The following is a 17,373-nucleotide window of genomic DNA, read 5'->3' as shown; positions in this document are numbered from 1 at the left end:
ACTACTCCATGTAAGGATAATTAAGCATTAAGACTAAACAGAACAATCTTCCTGCATAGAAAGAAATTAAATGAGCAACAAACTGAATGTCAATTAATAATATAATATCTTTATCTAATTAACTGCCCATGCAGGGTGGCTTAGATCTATATCTATGGACCTCATTACTTGAAGAAAGGACATTTTTAGGTAAGACATGAATAAATTTTCCAGTTCTTACCTATAACGAGGGCCACAGATCAACAACATTGGGATTTTCAAAGTAGTGTCCACTGGAGAGGGGGAGAGGAGGGACATTATATACAGTTATGTACAGATGTGGAAGGGAATAACCTCTTCCTAGTAGTTACTGGGATATTACAGCTTGGAGCACCCATTTACCAAAAGTAGCATAAGGTGATGCCTGAACATTCAACCTGTAGAATTTTGAAGAAGGTATGAGCACATGACAAAGAAGCAGATCTACAGATGAGCCTTCTGGCAACACAGTTTTGCTTATGGTCTATCTGTTCATGAAGTGCCACAGTTCTACAGAGTGAGTTCTGATATTGGAAATAGGAGTTATGCTTTTTTACTTGTATGTTTGATATTTTAACTATCTGGAAACAGAGAATTCCAAAGCCTTCCTTCCCTGACACCAGATAAAGAATTTGTCCTTCTAAATGAGCTGTAAGGTGAGCATATACTTGGAGAGCTCTGCTGACATTGAAAATATGCCACAATTTCTCTTTTAGGTGCAATAGACCTGGGCAAAAGGACGGAAAGACAATTTCCCATACTTTGTGGAGCACGGAGTTAGTCTTTGGCATGAAGACCGTGTCAGTTCAGAATACCACTTTTTCTTTATGGAAGTTGCAGAACTGAGATTCTAGGAAAGGAGAGCCTAACTCAACACAAATGCAAACTAACATGATTGCTATCAAAAAGGTCACCTTAATGGTTCAGAAGTAATGAGACACCATGAATGGTTCAAGTGGAGAGCCTGTAATGGCACTGAGAACCAGATAAGCTCATTTAAAAGAACTCTTTGCACTTCAGGAGAATGTAGAAAAGATGCTGCTTTAAAAAAAGCCACAACACTGGACATTTGGATAAGATGAAATCTGCCTCTTGCCTGCTACTCTGGAGAGTCTGAACTGCCAGGCCTAGCCAAAGTCCATTTAAGAAATTCACAAATTTGTACTACCAATGCAGATATGAGGTGAGACTCTTATCCTGGTATCAGTGGGCAAAACTCAAGCAGGCCCTTGAATACAGAGGAGTTAAGATTTATTTTTGGGAGCTAAAATTGTGGATATTCGCTCTCTGAATAATCTCGTTGGCTTAAGAAGCTCTCTTCAAGAGCCACGCACCCCCTCCCGCACCCCAACCCTAATGTGAGCATTTGTGAGCATTCATGGCCCACCATACAATTTCTATTCCCCGATGTGGCCGCTATTGCCCACTATTGCCTCGTCTGGGAAGGAAGATGAAGCCCACGTGGGCACAGGTTCCTCCTAACCTTCCAATTCATGGGGTTGATCCCCAAGTGATGCCATCTGCACGGTGCTGGGTTGGGCATCTGGCTCCAATTCTTTTGGAGGTTCCCTTACTATCAAGGAACATGGGGGCTCCCACCTGTCCGAGGCAACAGACAGGGACCTGGAGTTTGGCCCCGGGCTTGATGGTATGCCCAGGGGCTCCAGAACGGCCATTACATGGGAGCCTGCCATTAAGGAAGGCAGGGCACCATAGGGACCTGGTGAGTGTCCTCTCACCGAGAACGGTGCCAGCTCCACCTGGTGATATATGACTCTGGCTCCGAGAACGAGTCCGACCTTGAGGACCACGGGAGTGCCGGGCAGGAGGAGAGCGGGATCATTGCCGAAGCATGGCCCGTTTGCCCTTGGAGAGAACTGGCCCCTTGTGCAGTTCCGGTGCCAGAGACTGCTGGGCCATCATCTCTATAAGGTCCCTTGCAGCCTCAAATGTGTCCTGGGTAGATGGCATATCCAACTCCCCCATCTGGCTCTCCCACGCTCAGGGAGTCCAACTGGACCGGACTCGATGGTTCCACCCGTGCAGCCAGAGTCAATAGTGCCAGTTTCGCCTGAGCAGGAGCTGAGTGTCCCCGCACGACACACACACTGCAAGCCCAATCATGCTCCACTGAGCTAACTGTTGGTGAATGCCCCACTCTCGGCTCTTCTTTGCTTCTTATGCGCCGGTGCCGAGAGGCCGCTGAAGTTGTCTTCAGTGCCGGAAAGTGTTGGTGCCACAAGTCCCTGGATGCCGGATCCTTTGCCCGCACTGCGGCCTCCCTTACTGAGGCCGGTGCGCTCCACGCCAAAGTGCAGGGTTTTGGCACCGACATGGGCTGTGCAGGCTTCTGACAGGATCCACAGGATTTAAAGCCTTGAGACCAAGGCATGGCCCGATCCCTGAAGGGGAGAGCATGTAGGGTAGGGAGGTACCCCTCAAAAAAGACAACTATTAAGTAACTACACTAAAAACTAACAATACTATGCTAATAAAACTATTTACAAAACAAAGAAAGGGAATGCTAGGGAATGCTTGCTTACCTGAGGCAAGAGAAAAGGAACTAAAGAGGCGGCGGGTTGTCAGGGACCTATATACACACCACCATAAATGCGCCACTCCAGGGGCTCCACAGCCATCCCGATGGGTACCGCTAGGGGAAAACCCTTCTGACAACTTTGCATGTGGCACGTGCATACCTACTTGGAACTGACATGAACAATCACTTGAAGAAGAGCTTCATGTTTCAAACAGGAGGCAAAAAGATCTAAAGGACCAAATTCCTTTACCAGTAGATGAAAATGCCTCTGGGTATAAGTCCCCATTATGGATCATCTTACTCAGACCTCAGTGGTTGAGGAGCCAAATTAGCAATCAACATTACCCAAAAAAGCCACAGTAGTGTGAATTCATTGTTTCATTTACTATTTTGATATATATCAGGATGCTTTTACTATGTTATTAATCAACTGTAGAATATCTGGTCAGTCATTTTACCGTGAGAAAATAAATAAATAAACACACACACACACACATATTCTACAACTGGTTAATAACATAGTAAAAGCACCCTGATTTAATTATTAACCAAATCACAGTGTTTTAATATGTGCTGCAAAGAGCTGCAGGAGACGCATTAAAAAGTCTCCTGAGTCTCAGTTTGAGTATCACTGATCTAACTTACATCAGCTGAACCAGTTGGCCATAACATTAGTTTTTTCTTAGATGTGAAAGGAGCAAATTGACTGCTTATCTTCCTCTGCCCAAATCATCAGCACATGAAGGATAGTCCACATAAGGGCCGTACTGGCTTGTCCTGAGCTCTCACCAGCTTATATTGTGCTTGCTCTCTGTTTGGAACACATCTCCTGGACATTCTTTGATTGTGTGTGAACACCCCCATCCTTCCTGGCTTGTATCTGTCCTTACTGGTTCTCTTATTGGAAAGCCTGGCTTGAAGCTGCTTGAACTCATCTGCCACATGAATGACCTTAGAATCTTTCTAGGGAAAGATACCTTCACTGAAGGCAAGATAGGCAATAGTTCAGGGAGGTACAAGGAGCAGCCCAGTAGTGGCCTCATGTGAGTACAGAGCCACGAAGAATATCCACAGAGGAGACCACTGATCCCAACAGAGACAGAAGCATATGAATGGGTACTTCCCTTGAGAGGTTGACTGTTTTAATAACATCCCTCAGTTTCTCCTGTCTTTCCTGCAATAAGGAACACTGTAGACAGTGTGTCTCCACACAGAGATAGGGAATCCGCTTAGATCAGTGGTTTTCAAACATTTTTTCTGGCAACCCAGTTGAAGAAAATTGTTGATGCCCGTGACCCAACAAAGCTATAGGTGAGGGGTTTGGGGTGTGGGAGGGGCTCAGGGCTGGGGCAGAGGGTTAGGGTGCAGGGGTGAGGGCTGCAGGGTGGGGCCAGGAATGGGGGGGTCAGGGTGTAGGAGGGTGCTCTGGGCTGGGGCAAGGGGTTGGGGTGCAGGAGGGGGTCTGGGCTCTGGGCTGGGGATGCAAGCTCTGGGGTGGGGCCAGGGATGAGGGGTTTGGAATGCAGGAAGGGGCTCTGGGTTTGGGGGGGCTCAGAGCTGGGGCAGGGGATTGGGGCTCAGGGTTGGGGCGCAGGCTTACCTCTGGCAGCTCCCGGTCAGCAGCGCAGTCAGTGTGCAGAGGCGGGCTTCCCACCTGTCCTGATACTGTGGACTGCGCTGCGCCCCGGAAGTGGCTACCAGCAAAGTCCGGCTCCTAGGTGGAGGCGTGCAAGCAGCTCCACATAGCTCTCGCCCACAGGCTACCCCTCCCACCCCTGCTCCCATTGGCTGGTTCCCGGCCAATGGGAGCGCGGAGCCGGACCTGCTGGCCGCTTCCAGGGGCGCAGTGCGGCGTGGGAACAGGTAGGGACTAGCCTGCCTTAGCTCTACAGCACCGCCGACAGGACTTTTAACAGCCCGATCAGCTGTGCTGACCAGAGCCGCCACGACCCGCGACCCAGTTCTGGGTCGCAACCCAGAATTTGAAAACCACTGGCTTAGATTGTATTAAACTGATTTTCACAGACCTGTGACTCTGCGGCATCCTTTTAAGCTAGCTAACATGTATGACTTACTCTGGATGATGCTTTGGATAAGAGGGTCACATAGGAAAGGGTAGACACAGATGCCCTCATGTCTGAGGGCTGCTATTAAACACTACCAAAACTTTTGTAAACACTTAGCAGTCTTGTTGCTAAACCAAAGGACCTGAATTGGTACTGTTGTGCTCCCAGAGCAAAGCTTAGAAAGCATCTGTGAGATTGCTGAACTGGGATATGGAGATAGGGACTGCATAACATCAGTAGACTTGAAGGATGCCTTTCACTAATGGCAGCTAGTGTGAATTTTAAGGTCTCCGCCTTGAGTTTTGATTTCTTCATGAATCTGTTGGGATATCTGCAGTAGAGAACTACTCTATAGCCTTCTGATTTTTTTTCTAGGAACTATATGGAGTAAAGGCCTTGTTTCCTCTGTGGCAAGGGACAGGATCTATTGCTCCCATTCTCAGAAGATCTAGGATGGCTGTCTGCATGCCCTGATTTCTCCTCTTCCTCAGGGAAGACTCCCCCCCCCCCACCCCTTTCTTTAAATTTTGCTCTGCAGCAGGGAAGAGACAGTCTGCCTGCCTGCAGCTCAAGAGGCAGATGATACTTGTACTGGCAGTTTCTCAGAACTGGGGCCAACCTCTCCTGCTACTAATTGACAAGTTTGGTCTGCCTTAAAGGCTGCATAGAGCAGAAACTCAACATCGTGGATCTGTGGACCTCATTACAAATAAAAGCTATTCCAAAATAACTCCGCTATGTGAGCACACTATTCAGAAATTTTTAAAAAGTTACTTTATTCCAGAATACTTACTTTATTTTGAGTAATTATTTCAGAATAAAATCACTTATTCAAGAACAGTGTCCACATGGGGGTTACTTTAAATAGATAAATTATATCATCGCAGCTATAGAGGAATGGGCAATCTGGAATTACTGTGCTTGTCAACTTCTCCCTGTGTAGACAAGGTCTTAGTATCATACTGGTGAAGTCACTTATGGTAGAGCAGCACATCTACACTAGCGGTTTGTTCTGGTGTTAACTACGTATGTGCAAAACATCCCAGCTTAGACAAGCCTTCAGTATGAAGTCACTTACATAATACCAGAGCTTAATTTCTTTATGGATGTATAAAAGCAGTAAGGTAACAGGGATAAAAGGAAACTTCGATAGTGTGGACCACTTAGAGTCTGTATCTGTCAAAGTGCATACATTTTAGAAAACAAAAGCATGGCAGTGACCTGGTTGCTGCATTCCCACATGTTGGGAAGCTTAATTCTTGCTAAATTCTTAAAGAACTGCATACATTTTGTGTCAAAACTAGCTTTAAGTTTTGTCAAAACTGGTTTTATTAGAGATCTAAACAAATAGTAACTTGCTTGCAACAGGAAAAATTAACTACAGTTTACCATATGTTGCATTACTCATTTCACCACTAGAAAACATGCACAGACGGAAAAGATTTCTGAATCACTAACTTTCCCTAGGGACAAAAAAATGAAGACCTCCTTGCCTCAGTTTTTTTCTTCCAGATTGCAGAAATATTCTTTGGGAAGAACCGATGTTAGGCTGCTCTTGGAGACTGTCGCTCTACTAAAACTTCTGTAAACATTCACTGTCCCACTGCTAAACCAAAGGGCCTGTATTGGTAGTGTTGTGCTCCCAGAGCAAAGTTTAGAAAGCATCTGTGAGACTGCTGAACTGGGATATGGAAATAGGCATCCTTCAAGTCTACTGATGTCATGCAGTCCAACTTTTAGTTGTTGCAGTGCTTCCCAATCACCTTATTAAATTTCTTTAGTAAGAAACTCCTCTTGGTATCACTGGGATTCCAGGCACTACAAGGCAGCAACAATAAGGGGAGTGTTACTACTACAGACCAGACCTACGCAATTGCTGGCATTTTAACCTCTGGCTTGTATAGACCTGCTCTGATCAGTCATGTGATAGGATGCTTAAAATACTGGCAGCTGCCTACAGCCGCATCTATACTACTGCTACCACTAGTGGGAAGTTGTAAGAAAATAAGTCTTAGTGCAGCCTTTGGAAACAATTTCTTACCATCCTGTTAGGACTGTGACCATGCAACCAGTATTAAGGCATCATAAATAGCAGCAAACTTCAAAAAACAAACCTGAAATCTATCCCTCCACTCACAATCATCAACTATTTATGGTTACTGATAATGCTCTTACTTTTGTCCCATCCAAAGCTCTCCAACACCAACGGGAAAAATAATCTTCTGATTGTAAACCTTTAAAAGATGATCTGGAAAGGGAAGAAAACACTGGACTTGTGCCATTTAATGTTTATTTGATGTATAAAGAAAGGCCTGACATTTTTTATAATTTAGTCACAAAATTCCTGCATAAAGGTGACCTCCAAGTGAAAAAAATGGGTTTGTTCCCCCCTCTTGCTTCTTTGATGCATAAAGAAGGTCTGAAAGGATTTTTTGTTTTGTTATTTAAAGTGGTTTCTTTTATGCTTTTTATCATTAGGAATTTAGGTCCTGTTGGTCTTTCACGATTTAAGAACTAGCAAAATGTTAATATCACAAAAGCAAAAAGAGTGAAAGTTGAGCAACTGACAACGGCATTTTCAATGAGACTGCTTAAAAGCATGTTTTGTTTGTTAGCACAATGGTAAAGTAACGTTTTGGAGAAATGGCATCTTTAATGAAGACCCAACACCCTCAGTATTTTAATTAAAGCATTGGAGCTCACAACGAAATGTTCCAGAGACCTCTAACAGGTCTTCCAACATAACCAAGGAAGAACAAGCTTGACAGTTGTATTTTTCCTTAAAAATATCACTAAATAAAAAAATTAAAATACATTTAAAAATTCAGGCTACCTTTATGCATTTTAAAGCAGAACAGCAGCACAAGGCCAACTTAAAATTCTTTGTAGATTGCCTGTAATAAGAAAAAAAACCTCTTTGGTTTAGAATATTTTTAACCTGAACAAAACCTATCAGTATTGCCAGTACATATGAGCAATATAAATCAGTGATATTTGAGGATTTTGTTGATGTTACATTAAAACTAGACTTAATATTTCTGTATGTATTTATTTCACGAAAATAAATGTTTTGGGTAACAAAGTAAAAAGTAGATTCCAGAAGACTAACACTAATAAATTATGCACAAAATAAATTTAAAAAAATCTAGAGAGGAATTAGATATTATTGTAAGCGTCTGAAAAGTTAGAGTGTTAACAGTTATGCCTTTTTTTTTTAATTTAGTATCAATTTAACCTCTATTTATAATCACTTTTCCTAGCTTTTAGGGAGAAATAGCCATGTATTTAAACTGAACTTGTAAGGAGCTAGCAGAGGGATGTTCTGTTTACACCTTCATTTACTGCTAGGTTGACAGCAAGGTAAATAATTTGCTCAAAATTCGTAACTCTTAATGGAAACTTGCCAGCTAGCTCCTAAATTTTTACTTCTGAGATGTCATCTCAATTTTTAACAAACAGAAAATAAAACACATGTAGTGATAAAAGTAACATCTGGAGGGGAAAAAAAATCTCTGTACCAAATTGGGAGCTTCACTTGCCTAAATATATTTTAGCAAATGGAAACATTTTAACAAACTTTTATTTGCTCAGCTCCAAAGAATGTGCACACTTACTTTTGCAAGATCAAGAAATTTTACTTGTTTTTACTTTGCCCACGGTATCAAGGTATGAAAAATTCATGTTGGTATTTCAATATGGGAAAATTAAAACCCACACTATCAAATAAACTCAGAACTACTTAGATCTGCTTGCGTGTGCACAAAGTTCTTTCTTGTGAACATGGCTACAAATGAAACTTGGTTCTATATGCAAGTAGAGAGGAAATCATAAAAATCCCATCCAGTGTTCACATCTCTATTATCTACAAGTTCTATCATGCTTCCACACTCTGCACTGTGTTCATGAAGCACATGATTTCAACAGGGATCAAATTATTTTAATGCAATAGTGGTTTCAACAGAAGATGAAACATATTCCTCATGAAAGAGTCATGCTGATACCACAACAGGTTCAATTAAATCACATAAAACTTAAAATCACTAAGAATACTTTAAAAGTCATTTATCAAGTGAAGTACACTATTTTATTCCTTTAACATTCCAAGAAACAATTCCAGCAGTGATAATGTTTTCACCCCTCAGCTCACAGTATTACATTAAAAATATCAGGGTGTTTCAATCAAGTTAGATTTCAGAAGATTATTTAAAAGCATTTGCTCAGATTTATTAAATAGCTTAGTAGTTGCTTTTCAGAGCCCACTTATATATTGCATCCTTTTTTTCCTCGTGAACAAGGCCGTTACTACTGTAGGTGGTAGAAATAAAATGGCTGGATCATTAAATCCCAATCCCCCTATGCTCTGACTCAGATTCAAGAACAAACCCAAGACAAGTGACTCTCACTTAGCAGGTTAATAGAAACCTTAAATTTCACATTCACATTGTGTGATACAATTAGTCCTGCATAATAACTGTTTAAGAAAGCCTTTTCTCATCATTTCAGTTGCTTTTCTTTTACTAGAAATTAGAGCAACGTTATCTTTTCTAATTTCTCTCTTGTAAATAAAAACACAACTGACATGCATGCAAAATACAAAGGGGGATGGGGGGGGGAGAGAAGGGGGAGAAGAGAGACACATCCAGTGCCCTGATATCCAGTTAGCTTAGCACTGGGAACACTGCTTTGTTTTTGCATCTGACTTGTGTGAAAATTGACCTTATGATCCTTCAATGATTGAAATTAAAATAATTTGCTATCCTCTTACCACTTTATACAAAACTTGATATCTACACCAAACTGATACTAAATTTCACTCCCCCGCCCCACTTCATCTTCTATAACATTTAAGCAGCACCTCTAATATGGAAATATTTATAGGGTTTATCGGGCAGAGACCAATCAGCAGTAGAATAATCCAGTGGATTACCAAATTAAAAAGATAAACAGAAATAAAAAACATGCAGCAGGAACATTTAAACTCATTCTAGAAAGCTTAACAAAAAGATTACAAATGCACATATTTGTATCAGTGTATTCCTTCACTGGAATTAATTTCCTTCAATTAATTATTTTTAGCTCTGGCTGGAAATTCACCGCAAGTGAAAACCAGAACTACAAAAAAGGTTACTGCAATAGCAAGCAGTCAAATTATATCAATCACTAACACGATAGTAATTCTATAACAATACAGTATCACCAAGTATTATACCAGAAACAGTGAGTCAGGGATGGCACACATGAAGTGACACACAGAGTCAGCTTCTGAAATCTAAGAATATTACATTCACCTAGCTACATAAAGAACTGATTTTGACCATACATATTTGATCCTGAACTTACTACTTTGCTAGAATCTAACATCTACAAAGATTAGTTTCATTACTCTCTAGGAACTCCAGAAAATTCGATTAGATGGGTTTAGGTTTATTTATCCATCAAGACTTGATATCCTTATTGTGATAAATATGCAGGCTTTTTTTTCATAAAATATACCTGTTCATGTATTTATATAGAATTTCCTGTCCTTAAAAAGAGAACGCTTAACAGGTTTTTCAAATAATTTTCTTAACATTTGAATCTGCTCGAGGGTTTTTGGAATGTAAAGCTACCATTAGAAGGCTTCCCTTCAAGGGTTTTGTCCAGTGCCTGGAAAATGAAAGTGAGATATCTTGTTACCTTTGTAATAAGAAAAAAAATCAGTTTGTATGACGTAGGAATTTGTTAAATATACTTCAGATACCTCATGCCTGAAAAGCTGCAAATAAACATGCAGACTTTGCCATACAATACAACATGGTACATTTTATGACAGGTTTCACAGCTCAAAGTACAAGGTTTAAAAAGTATCTTTGCAGTCTCCACTGATATAGCTTCTTTGAGAATGGATCAGATTTTCCTCTTCCGTTCTGTATATTTGTCACAAACACTCCTACTTCAACATATGTAATGTGTGTTATACGGTCAGTTCCTAGCACTACCTTTATTATGTTCTGTGATACACCTGAAGCTACTTATTTTGAGGTATTCCTATTGTTGCACACTAATTTAAAAAAATGCTTGAAAACTCACAAATGAGCTATAGAACTAAACAGCAGTAATTATGCATTGTATATTATATCTATGAAAATATTAAAACCACAGACAAGCACTCTGGGTGGCTGCAGTTTTCATATAAATGATTTTGGTAGTAGTCATTTAAATCACTTTACATGCAGTATGCAAGTTTCCTCTAGTAGCAGTTCATTAAAAAAGATATATAGTAAAGGTAAAAAAAGCAATATTGAAGTTATATTTAAAAATGCTAACCCTTCAAGCTATATACACGTACTGATAGCAATCTGAAATAAGTAGCTATTGTTTCAAGTTCAAACTGAGTTCTCAACTTTTAACTTCTAATGTAGATTATACACTAAGGCACCTCAAATTCATTATATATCCAAATTCATACAAAGCAAAACTTGTTTTTTCCCCAAGAAAGCAAGAAAAGCCCATCACTTAGAGTCATTAGCTGATGAAATGTATACAAAACACAAGAATTACTCACCAGTCTTCAGGGAAATTCATTCTCTACCAAAAAGCTTAACTCACAAACAACAAAAACAACACTTGGAAAAGATGTGAGGCACAGCCCTTTTGTCTTTGAAGCTGCTCCCCAATGAGCACTGCACAGCCCTGACACGGAGAAAAAACATCCTCTAGCTGTCAGGGTTCCTAGCCTCACTAGAAAACTGATACCAGAGTGATGTCACACTGCTTCTCTAATGTTATTGCAGCTCCAAATCACTAACTCAGTTCTCTCCAATGAGAAATTGTTACCAATAAGTGCTATGAAACAAGACGTATTGAGCAATAAAAGCTATTTTCAACAAAAACTGAAACCAAGAGTATAGATTTTAAACATTACAGCTTGCAGGGCAAAATACTGAAGTCCAATTAGTTTAAAAAACAGTGTCAAATTATGTTACACAAACAGCAAATCTTTTACTTTATTTTCACTTATGAGACTGGGTTTCTATATACAGCTTGAATTGCTCATAAAATACTGACTCATTTTGAAATTTCATCCTGTACTTAGGGATGCAAAGGAAGAAACTCACTGAATACAGTAACTATGTTTTGTATATTGCAGTAAGCAGTGATTCATATTCCATTTTCCCCACAAAACGAGGCAATAGAGGTCTGAAATTTTTAATCAAAATACACCAACAGATTTTAGACTTTTCTTTAAAAAGAAATCACTCCTGAAAGTACATAATTTTAAAAGAGATTGAAGATGTCAAATCACTCTAATAGCAATTACTATAAAACAAATCATTACTCTGTAATGGGGTCAGCACCCACCTCTCACGAGCGCTCCCTTTTCTCTGGCCAATAGTGCCTGCAAACAGTTGTTTCTCGGGGAGGCACTCACCTCTTGTGGATGTCCCCCTTTCTCTCTGTTAGGTGAGAGCCTGTTTTTCTTTTTTGGTCTTAGATCAGGGTGGCACCTGCCTCTCGCAAGAGCGCACACACCGCCCGGCTGCTAGCTCTCTCTGCTGGTCTTCGGCAACTCAGCCCTCTGGCTGAGCTGCGCAAACTGTCCCACCTTCCAGGGTATGCAAAGTTTTTTTTTTTTAGCTCTGGGATGGGGCCACAGCTCGAAGGCTTCTTCCCCGAGGCACTGCCTTCTTCGACCACCCAGCCGGGGACCTCTCGGTACCCTCAGCTGGTGTCCTTTTCAGCAACCCTCCCTGGGCTCAGTCCGCAACCAGACCAGCATGGCCCATCATGGTACCTTTGCCTGGCCTGGCTAGGTGCTGGGCTCAGCCTGCCCACACTGACCTTTTCATGGTCCTGCTGCTACTCTATCCAGCCAGCTTGGCACCTGGTCTTTGGTAGCTTTCCCTGGGCTCAGTTCTGCCTGGTGAGCTCTCTGCAGTGAGCAGCCCGTGCGTGGCCTGCTGCTCGTCTAGCCAGCCAGGCACTCAGTCTTCCCTTGTCAAGCGCCACACAGCAACTGAAAGCTCTGCTCTGCTGCTTGCCTTTTATCTGGCGCTTCTGGCCCCTTATTGGTCACTCCAGCAGTCCCTTTGATTGGCCACTCTTCTGCAGCCACTCTAGGCTGCCTGGAGGATTTCTTGCTGCTCTGTTCTGGGACAGGATGATGCAGGGCCATGAGGCTTCCACAGCAGGGGGCCTCCGGATCTAGTCCACCCTGCCACATGCTCATATACTAACACAGACATCTGCTCTACTCAACTGGCCAACATTACACAGAGTACAGCTCCGCCTCTCCCTTTATCTGGAGAAAACAGAAAGACCCTTTGCTGAAATATCCTTGACAACTTTTTCATTTTCAATCAATATGACTACCTTTTCGAGGTAACTTAAATCCTCTACAAGCACAGAACTGAGGCATTAAGGCCTTTGTAATAATTTTGCTATTTTCTCCATAATCAAGTTTCATAACAATTTTAGCCCTTGTTTCAGAGGGAGACCTGACAATGCATGATTGCTTTTTTTCCTGCAGCTAGAAATAAGATCACAACAGTTAGAGATAAAAGATGTATTAAATTAGTCCATCTTCCCCTCGCCCCATGGCAAATCACCCCTCTTTAATATATAAAAAACAAAGGAGTGAACTCTTCTCTGCCACTACCACCACCCATGTTACTAGGTGCTGAATGTGAAGAGTGTCCTTTATTCTATTGCTTCAGTGGAAACAATTCCTACTCTCTCACGGTTTTCTACTGTTAAGTAAATACATCTCTTCTTTATGTAAGGATATTCAGTCACTGACAAGGACTAGCTTCCTGTTTCTGAAAAACTTGCCAATTGAGTTAGCTTCCAAAGCTGAAGAAAAACTTTAGCCTAACCATTAGTTCTATATTATAAAAATGTAACATGACAGTTAATGATTAATGCTAAAACATAACGATCATACCTTAGAGCCATCAATCCCTATTCTTCCAATAGATTTTGAAGATCTCGCTCTGCTGATTCAAGAAGGGTCATATATAATATAAAGAAAGCATTTCCACATAATAGAAAATAATTATTCTGTTCTTCAGTCAAGCATACATATAGCTCTGACAAGGAAATTCTATTAGCATCATGTCATGTCATCAGGGGATAAAATTCCGCAGGACAAAGAGCAATGAGCAACTATAGAAAAGTGTGACATTTTGCACCCATGAGCTACTGACAGGTAGGATCCACTTTCCTACCTCCAAATAAACTACTACCTGTATCTATCATGTAGTATTTTGTGAAGAACAGAAAACCATACAGTAGCCTTACATATTTTTTCATGCAGACACCAGTGCACTTAGGTCACAACTTTGAGCACCTCTTTCAAAGGTTTTACTGAAGTTACTCAATGGGGTGGGCATCATATGTACTTAAGGGTAATATGTGGAGGTGAGCTAATTCTATCTGCCACTCTGAAGAATCTTTATGAGTTCAGTAGGATTTTGTCAATGTAATTCCTAACATGCTGAAAATGGCCTAGTTATGGTCCCTCAGTATACATATCAATACTTCCATTGGTCAGACCATCTTGAAGCAATTCCAGGATTGGGGTGTGTGGCAGAGCTAACTATGTTGTAGTCTTTGCACCAGTATCTGAAGCTTACCCAAACTGATGAACTTTTGGGACCATAAATATTCCCAAAGGAAAAGTCCTATATTAGGGGAAAAAAACTTATCAGGCAACATACAAAAGTCTCTTCCGAGGCCTGGTCTACCCAAGAAAATTAAGTCTACTTAGCTTTATTGCTCAGGGATGTGAAAAATCCACACCCTTGAGCAGTGTACTTAAGCTGACTTAATCTTCAGTGTAGACAGCAGTAGGTTGATGGAAGAATTCTTCTGTCAAACTAGCTACCACCTCTCAAGGAGGTGGATTACCTACATCAATGGGAGAATCCCTCCCATCAGCATAGGTACTGTCTACACTAAAGTGCCACAAGCTGCACCGCTGTAGCATTTGAAGTGTAGACATACCCTAAAAAGCTCACATGGTTGGGTGGAGATACCCTATGTTAACCCACCACCAGCTAGCATGATGTTAACACACAACAGCCTTTTCAATACAGAGTGTTAAGTTGTATTTAATGTAATTTTATGTCATTAGTCAATAAACGTTCAAAGACTACGTAATTTGCCAGTATAGATAAAGCCTTGGATTGCTGATTTGCACTTGATAGAATTGCTGAGATTTATTTCTGTGTATGCTCCCTGCCTGTCCTAACTTCCCTTCAGATCCAGAGTAAGGACGACTTCCTGGTCTGGAAAGATGTGGATACCACAAGGTCCTATTGCAGAAGATAGGGACTCCCTTACAAAGCATCTGATAAGAATAGAAGTGTAAAAGCTTTTTTTTTTTTTTTTTTTTTTAAATGGTCTACCCATCTGCCATAAAGAAATACCCTCATGCTGCAGGAGAGAGAGCAGTCCTAAGAGGGCAGAGAAATAAACAAGCCACCTCACTAACACTACTCCCTCCACCCAAAAATGCTAAATTAATACAGATTATCAAAGTGCTTAAAGAAATTGAATGTTGTGACCACAACAATTTAAGGAATTCAGAAGATGAGTGAGCAGAACTGGGGAACTCTTCTAAAGGAGAAGCCTAGTCCCTGCTGGTATTCTGCCCTAAAACAGCACATAGGCTGGAGATCCACTCTAGAAGCTGCCTACTGGCATCCTTGCTGATAACCTCAGCATGGATGGCAAGTACTGAATGGGCACAGAGACATCTTACCCCATGATGAGGCTAGAATGTAGACATGGCCGGGAAGCTTACACAAATGCTACACATACCAGTATGCCACTTCTATAGATAAATGCAGGACTTCAGTTTCCAGAGCTGTTAACTGCAGTATTACATTATTTTTATAGCAAAGTACAGAGAGACAAAAGTAGAAAGATGTAGTGAAAGGGAAGGGGAAATGTCATCTGAGGAAAAAGGGAATGAAATTGGGTTCTCCCTTCACCTCTGGTGAAAGTTATAAACCATTTTTAAGTTAAATACATGGGGAAAAATGAGATGAGTAAGATTGGAGGAGGGGATTTTCAAATCTCTGCAGCTAAATCAGTGACTAGCTGGCCATTCATTTTTTATATAACCTATTGCCTTCACATTCAACAAGACAAATAGAGAAGCTGCAGACCTCCTCAGCACTGATGGTAAATCTAACACTGCAGTCATAGAAAGACAGCTTGCCATCAACCACAGCTGTTGAATAGGAAACAGAAGGGTGTTTGTTTTTTTTAAGGTTCCTACTTATGACTCCAGAAGCCACGATCTACACTTCAGAGTAACACAAACATATGAGCTATTTCCCTCCCTTCCTTTTCTAAAGCATCCTTCATGACTTTTAATCCAACCATAAATATGGACTGTGGCTGTCTTTTCAAGAAGCAATCATGAAACTTAATTGATTTTGTAAGTGTTTTATTTCACCACAAAATAGGTTTTCAGGCAAATGCGAATAGCAAAGCCTCCACAGTCTCTTGCTGCTTAGAACCAAGGACAATCGTGAGGCAGGAGACAAAAGTGCGACCATTACTTCTCCATCACAGGCTTCTGCTCCCCCCAAGTGGTAGAAAAAAGCTTAATCCATACTCCATGAGGAGATAATGTAATGCAATTATGCATGCTTCACTGTTGCTTATAAAGTATCGTTCTGAGGAATCACTATTGTTTAACTCCTTTTCAACAGAACTCATCCTGTTCCTTATATAAAGAAGGGTTTGATCCTGCAAAGCCTCTCTGAAAAGTAGTCCAGTTTAAATCAATGTGACTATTCACCTGACATCCAGCCTTTTATCAAATGAATCAAAAAGGTCAGAGAAAGATCTGTATATTACACAGTGAAATGCATCTTTTTCTTTCTACTCTAGTACCGAAACCAGATTTGAATATGATCTACAACAGGGGTAGGCAATCTATGGCACGCGTGCCAAAAGCGGCACGCGAGCTGATTTTCAGTGGCACTCACACTGCCCGGGTTCTGGCCACCAGTCCAGGGGGCTCTGCATTTTAATTTAATTTTAAATGAAGCTTCTTAAACATTTTAAAAACCTTATTTACTTTACTACAACAATAGTTTAGTTATATAATATAGACTTACAGAGAGAGACCTTCTAAAAAGGTTAAAATGTATTACTGGCACATGAATACTTAAATTAGAGTGAATAAATGAAGACTCGGCACACGACTTCTGAAAGGTTGCCGACCCCTGATCTACAATCTCAAATTAGGACTGTCACATTAGGTAAACTTGCAACAATGTGGCCACCACAAATAGTAGGCTTGGAAATATCAATTGTAAATTTATGTTTTAAAAACTGATCATCAATAATTCACAGGACAAAGTGCTTATCTTGTGAATTTTCAGATTCAAAACCAGCAGACCACTAGTCCACCTTGTTTGGCATTCTCTGACAGTGTCTGTGCCAGAAGCTTCAGAAGGATGATTTGAAACTACCATCATGCAGGCTGAGTCAAAAGAGTTCAGGGTTTGTTTGTTTTTTCAGATAAGAATATTCAAATCTCCTCTAAATTAACTATATTTATTGGGTTTATGACAGACAATATTACGCAAAAATAGTTAGTGGCTTACTATACCTAAAAGGATTGCTAAAAATCACTATATTGTGTATGTGTCATTTTCCTTTTCTTGTTTATATTTGTGACACTCATTATGTGTTGTTTAACTTGATGATGTGACTAATTCATCGTTTAGAAAAGCATCAAAAATTAAA

At 40.8% G+C, this 17,373-nt stretch overlaps 1 protein-coding gene across 3 annotated transcripts in view; it reads right to left on the bottom strand.

Moving 5' to 3' along the window:
- Positions 1 to 17,373, bottom strand: part of PLEKHA5 (pleckstrin homology domain containing A5) — a 280,511-nt gene that overhangs the window by 141,826 nt on the left and 121,312 nt on the right. The gene's annotated exons all lie outside the window — the stretch shown is intronic.

The sequence above is a fragment of the Emys orbicularis genome, chromosome 1 (assembly GCF_028017835.1).
Source record: "Emys orbicularis isolate rEmyOrb1 chromosome 1, rEmyOrb1.hap1, whole genome shotgun sequence".
Lineage (NCBI taxonomy): Eukaryota > Metazoa > Chordata > Testudines > Emydidae > Emys > Emys orbicularis.
Note: the sequence above shows the minus strand (reverse complement) of the source record. Positions and strands in the feature narration are given on the sequence as shown.